Source organism: Monodon monoceros, unplaced genomic scaffold (assembly GCF_005190385.1).
Source record: "Monodon monoceros isolate NGI ecotype Baffin Bay Population unplaced genomic scaffold, NGI_Narwhal_1 Super_Scaffold_22, whole genome shotgun sequence".
Classification (NCBI taxonomy): Eukaryota; Metazoa; Chordata; class Mammalia; order Artiodactyla; family Monodontidae; genus Monodon; species Monodon monoceros.
This window is the reverse complement of record NW_021703779.1, coordinates 108,750,122-108,756,121: the sequence shown is the minus strand read 5'-3', so window position 1 is coordinate 108,756,121 and position 6,000 is coordinate 108,750,122. Positions and strand designations below refer to the sequence as shown.

General features: G+C 52.1%; 1 protein-coding gene across 1 annotated transcript in view; it reads left to right on the top strand.

Annotated features, from left to right (window-relative positions):
* Positions 1–5,457: 5,457 nt before the first annotated feature.
* Positions 5,458–6,000, top strand: part of ELF4 (E74 like ETS transcription factor 4) — a 46,906-nt gene continuing 46,363 nt past the window's right edge. Inside the window, exon 1 of the mRNA XM_029240369.1 lies at positions 5,458–5,477. The gene's annotated coding sequence lies outside the window, so the exon portion shown is untranslated. The remainder of the gene's footprint in view (positions 5,478–6,000) is intronic.

The following is a 6,000-nucleotide window of genomic DNA, read 5'->3' as shown; positions in this document are numbered from 1 at the left end:
AAAAAAAAAAAAAAAAAAAAAAAAAAAAAAAAAAAAAAAAGAGCTGTACTAGAACAGGTTCTTACTATATGTATACAGGTTTAGTGAAATATAATCTGAGGCATGACATATCTAAGTCCATAATGTAGGTAGAAAACTCATCTAGTATCCTGTGAAACGGGACTTATTATACAGTAATTGCTGCTTACAAAGATCTTACAGCTGTAAGATCCTAAAGTGTTTCACAAATCATTTTTTAAAAAGATCGAATTGTGATTTGCCTTGTTTTAGTATCAGGTACAATTTAGTCTAATTCTTTGACAGTTGTCATCCTTGTATGGAATGTCATAATAATTCAGTTAATTAAAATGAAAGGATGTATTCTTCTATTCAGTGTTCACTGAGTGCCTACTACGAGCCAGGTAGATGGCAGAAGAGGAAGGTGGAGAAAACATGGCCACTTCTCTTAAGGAGCTCCTGGTGTCAGTGAGGAAAGCAGACATGTGAACGCAGAAGTATAATGTACTCAGTTGTGTCCACAGGAAGATACACACCAAGAATGGACATCAGCCAGAGCATCCGTCCTTTGTCAACTACTGCTGCTAGATCACTTCCTAAAGCATCACTTGGTCCATATCCCCCCACCCTACCTCCTGGTGACCAACGTACATTGACTCCCTGTCACCAATCACATCAGGTCCGAAGCCTTCCATAGCGCTCTTGACCTCAGCCCTCTCTGCCCTGCGGGCCTCCTCTGCCACAACTTCATGCGCATACGCACATATACATCTGGTTTATTGCCACCTTTAAACTTTTGTTTGTGCTCTTCACATCTGGAAACCGTCCCTATTCCCTTCTACGTATCCAAATCCTGCTCATCTTTCAAGGCCCAGATGAAATCCCACCATGGTGATGTAGTACCAGTTGGACTAGTGCCCGCCCATGATTTCATCTCTGAACTTCGATTGCACTTACTGCCTTTGAACTTGATTGTTCTTTAAGTCGTTCTCTGCATTGTTAGTGTTCACTCCCTAAATTGTTTGTAAGCTATCCCAGAGCAGAGACTTTTTTCTCAGGATGGGGACAACATGCGCCATCCCCCAAAACCCTGGCAAAGTGCTGACCAAGTCCTTGGTTGCTTGGTTGGATGATGCTAGATAACAGGGCTTATTGTAAGAGTGAGCCTCTGCCTTGTAGCCTCAGTTCTCTGTAATCCAGGTTATCAGACCCCCATTACTTCACCCACTGCCACGACTTGCCACTTTACCCAGGATGCATTTAACCTGTTTAGGCCCCCAAGTATCGCAAGGACCAATTTCTGACTGTACAGACGACCAGTGCCAGCTGAGGTTTGGCCCTTGATAGCTGGCCTGTGATTAGCTGGGCCACAGCGCCGCACAGTACAGGGCTAGCCACACCCTGCAAAGTTGGGGCTCTGCCAAAGTATCAAGCTTTCAGGGCTCACCCACTTGACTTGAGCCTCGCTTTTCTTTGCCATTTGACAACTGACATCTGGTGGTACCTCGGCACCGCTTCACAATGGTACTAACATTTGCCTGGCCACCTGTAAGGCACGGCGAGGGATGTCCTCGTACTTTAGCTGGAGAAATGGACCTGAGGGAAGGAAGTGTGTTTGATTGGAAAGGGGTCAGAGTAAGCCTCTTAGTGGAGGATGAGGTCAACGTGTGTGACTTTTCTGTTGTTCTAATCAACAGGGCCTGTTTTGGAGACAAGAGGCTTAAAGCAAGCGAAAGGGAGGGGGGGTGGGGAATCCACAGTGACCTACTGCAGGCTGCTTCCTTGAAGGAAAATCAGCAGCCCCTCTAGAGACCCATTTATACAAAGGAACTCTCCCCTCCCTTCCACCACTACCCCTTCCCTTTCCCGCTCCTCTCAAGTTTGGCTGCTGCGATATCCCTTCCGTCCTTCCCTGACTCCACCTAAAGCTGGGCACCCTTGCTGCCCTAGAGACCATTGGGACTCAATTCCAGTGCCTTGCTCTCTGGGCAGAGGGAAAGTCCTGCAGGGCCCAGAGCTGAAGTAAGACCGCCTCTGGCCTCTTTCCCATCTTATCAGGGAATTTCTGGCGGGCACAGACGAATGTACACAGAACCACACACAGAGACACACAGCTCAGGCCAGTGATGACGTTCCCCTGCCTGGCTGGTTCTACAGATGGGTGTGAACTGGGTCAGAGTATAGGGAGGGTCTGAATATTTAAATTCTGGACTGCCAAGCCCTGGTTGGAAGACAGGGATCGTCTCAAAATGAACATTTTGAGAAAGAGAAACGCAGCCCCTGACATCTGGAAGCTGGCCTGGGACTGTCAGCAAGGCCTTGGTGTCACTAAAAACTGGCTTAACACGCCCCGCTAGGCCTGGGTGTTCTGTTGAACGTAAACAGGTTCACGGGACATTAGAATCGTACAAGGCCACCCTGATCATGGTGGATGGAAACAAAAGCAAGACTACTCCAGAATCATGTGTGAACGCAGGCAAAAATATGAACACTGCCCAAGCCACAGAAATGACCAAATACCGCCCTCCGTCCTGGCTAATCTAAGTGACTGCTGCTTCCTTACCAATTACATATTGAGCCTCGCTCCAGTGTGCCCTCCTATTGGATATGATTGATTCAGTAAGACACTCCCTGACAGCATCCAATCCAGAGCAATGCCCGGCTTCCTTAAACGCTCCCGCAAATCACCCAACCTGGCCTGAATCCTATAATAAGTCCTTCCCAGCACCCTCTTCCTGAGACACCCCATGGTTCCCCAGTGCATGCATCCTCCCTCGCTGCAGTGAGCAATGAACTCAACTTGTTCGACTACAAGAGTGCCCTGGTGGTCTTTGGCTGGTGGGCATTGAAAATTTGGAGACAAAGAGCCAAAATACCTTCGGGAGGCCCACCTGTGAGTTTTGCCTAGTCTCGTACCTTCTTGAAGACCTTACCTGGTCCCAGTGGAGCCTCCAAGGTCTGTGTCTCAGTTGGAGAAGGCCAGGAGTCTCATCTGGTGCCTGGACAGAGGTGTCTGGCTTCCCAAGCAGGTTCCCGCCTCTGCTCTCTTGGCATTTGCAGCACAACACGGAGATGCTTCTGGAGGAACACCCAACATGGGTGTTGAATTTATGAATACACACATACGTTCGTAAATGGATTTATTGGTCAGCTAGCAAACATAACTGTGTAACTTGCTGCATGCCGTGGGCCAATAGGCCCCAGAGATAAGAAGATGAGTAACATACAGTCCCTGCCCTCAATGGCTTTAGAACCTAGTGGCGGACACAGACGGGTCAACAGGAACCATCAGTGCAACAGAAGTGCTGGGAGTATGATGTGTGAGTTCACATCGGAACTTCGTTACTCCTCAGATGGCTTTACTGTTCTGCTTCCATCTAGTCCAGGCTTTTCTTCCACTGACCAAAATGTGTTTCTTCCTCCATTCCCTGCTTGTAACTTCTCTCATCTCTAGGAGCAGAACATGAATATGTTTTCTTAAATAAATATGTATAATATCCTGAATACAGAGGATGGAGCTGCCAGCCTCCTTGCCCAAAGAGATCACCCCTCTTCCTCTTCACTTTTCCTCAGCCCCTTCCTTTTCCCTCCTTCCTCGCCCACTTGTTTTCCTTCTCCCTGTGTTTCTTCTTCAGGTTCCAGTAAGTGCTCCCTGCCCGTGTTTCTTCCTCCCGAAGCTGGGGAGCACAGCGGAAGGAGCGCTCTTCGGGATCTGCGCCTCAGCTTTGCCACTCACTCCTGGATGACCCAGAGCAGCTAATTTCCTAGGTCTCGGCAGCCTCATCTGTAAAATGAAGAGAACAGACTAGATCATCCCTCCACCCTCAGCTCTAACATCCTGTGTATAGAAAAGTCTCTCAGGTGCTTCTTCATCTCTCCATGGACTCAGTTGCCTTTCATCTCTAAGTCTATAGCAGATGCTAATGGGACCTAAAGCCTTTGGCAAATGTCTCCCCACATTGCCTCTGCTGTCCCTTTGGCTCAACAGATTTTTTGTGTATTTGTTTGTTTTAGTTTGAGGCTTATGATTCTTCTTTGACTCAGCAAGTAACATTTAGACCTAGGCCCCTAGAAATCGCTCCTTGCCGGATTTGCTCTCCATGGAGAGTTTAACAGACTTAAAACTACGCTCCATGAAAGCCCAGAATTTCCCCAGGAAGGCTTTATGGTGAGACAATGCTCAGCCATGATCCTAGCACATATATTCCTACACAACCATTCAGTGGCTCCCAGTCCCCAACAAACACACCCTGCAGAGCTGGCCGGTGAACAGCCACCTTAACCCAGGCAGCTTTCAACCTGACGCTGAGACAATTAGCTCAGAAAACCCCCCTCATACCACATAAGCCCCAAGTCCTGAAACTAGCTTGTACACCCCCTTTGCTCTTAAGTCCGTGGCCATTTCCACGTTAGCCATGGTCCTGGCAGAGCCCTGCCCCAAAGTGCAGAGACAAGTGAGCCAGGAAGCTGGCAAGCTTCACCACCCGATTCTTACCATAGAGACAAAAGGAAACTGCATGCAGGGAAAGAAAGAAAATCCAGCACTGTGATTTGCTAGGTGGAAAAGGATGCTTAAGGATCTCTGTCCGTCCAGAGGGAAAGGGGAGCTTTAGGTGTTTCAGAGCAGGCCTGCAGAGCCCCGCCAGCGTGAAGCCTTCCTTGGCCCAGGCCTGAGGTCCTCGGCCACCTTTATTGAGACTAATATCCCAAGCAGCCTGAGTGAGATTCTGGTCTCCCACTACAGTGGGAGTCCTCAAACTAGTGGCACAGTGTGAAGGGCAGAGACTGGTGGTGAAAATAGGGAATCCTTGACCTCAAAGTCACCCCCACCTCAACCTGGCCTGGGCCAATACCAAGTTCTAGGAGAAAGGCCACATCGACCTCTCAGCAATTGGTCAGCTTGACTTAATGCAGGGGGTGGAGGGCAGCTCAAAGCTCAGAGCACTCCGCCTTTGTCCCCTTGGTGGCGCCAGCCCTTGTGCTGGCCTGTTCACTAGAACAGGAGGTTCCAAAGAGACCTCAGCTTCCAAGTGAACTCCCCAGCCAGTCCTGAAGCAGCAAGGCTCACTGCGTGAGATGGATAATTGCAGAAGGATACCTTGATGGGAGTTTTGCCTAAAGTTGCAAACGTACACTGCCCTCCCGGGCACCACCTGTTGTTCCCCAGAACAGAGCGGCGTGGGGGGCAGAGACCGAGTTTGGTGGTCTCCACAAGGACTCCCGCCCTCCCGCCGCTCCTCTCCCAGCTGCCCCACCGAGTCCTTCTCCGGGAGTCCGAACCCGCCCCTTCTCGCCCGACGGGGAGCGAGGAAGGGGGGTGGGCAGGAAAGAAGGGATTGAGGGGAAGTTTCAAGGGGTGTGCCGGGGAGGGGGGAGGATTCTCATGAGTCAGCGGATCGGGCTCAGTGTGACTTCACTGCTTCCCGAGAAGAGGCGCCTGGGGCAAGAGGCCGCTCGGAGTGCAGCCGCTGGAGTGGAAGGTCGGAGCGCTGGGCGGGGCTACGGGACGGGGTTCGGGGCTGGCCTGGTCGCTCGGGGCCGGGGCGGCGCGAGGAGGCCGCTGGCGAGCGGGGACCGCTCGGGGCAGCGGCGCCGACCTCTCCCCCTCTCCTCCTCCGCCGCAGCCAGTTCCCGCCTCGGCCCGAGACGTGGCGCGCGTTCCGCCTGTAGGTGGCGCTGCTGAGGCGCCGTGGGCGCGCTGCTGGGGGTCTGGGTGGGGAGCTCTGCCCCCGCGGGGAATCCCGGGGGTGCAGGGTGGGCGGCCCATGCAAACGGATGGCGAGGGGAAGGCGCAAGGGGCCGCCACAACCCCCACTGTCCTTCGGGCCCGGCGCTCCCACCCGAGCGGCGGCAGAGTTCGGAGAGCCGACCTGCTACGCTAGCGTCCAGGCGTGGGGCCGCCTGGTGCGCGCTTCTTCAGGGTCCCTCGGGGCACCTATCGGGTCCCACAGAGCTCGGGGAAGCTCGCCTCCAGCTAAGGGATCGCGGTTTATGGGCAGCGTT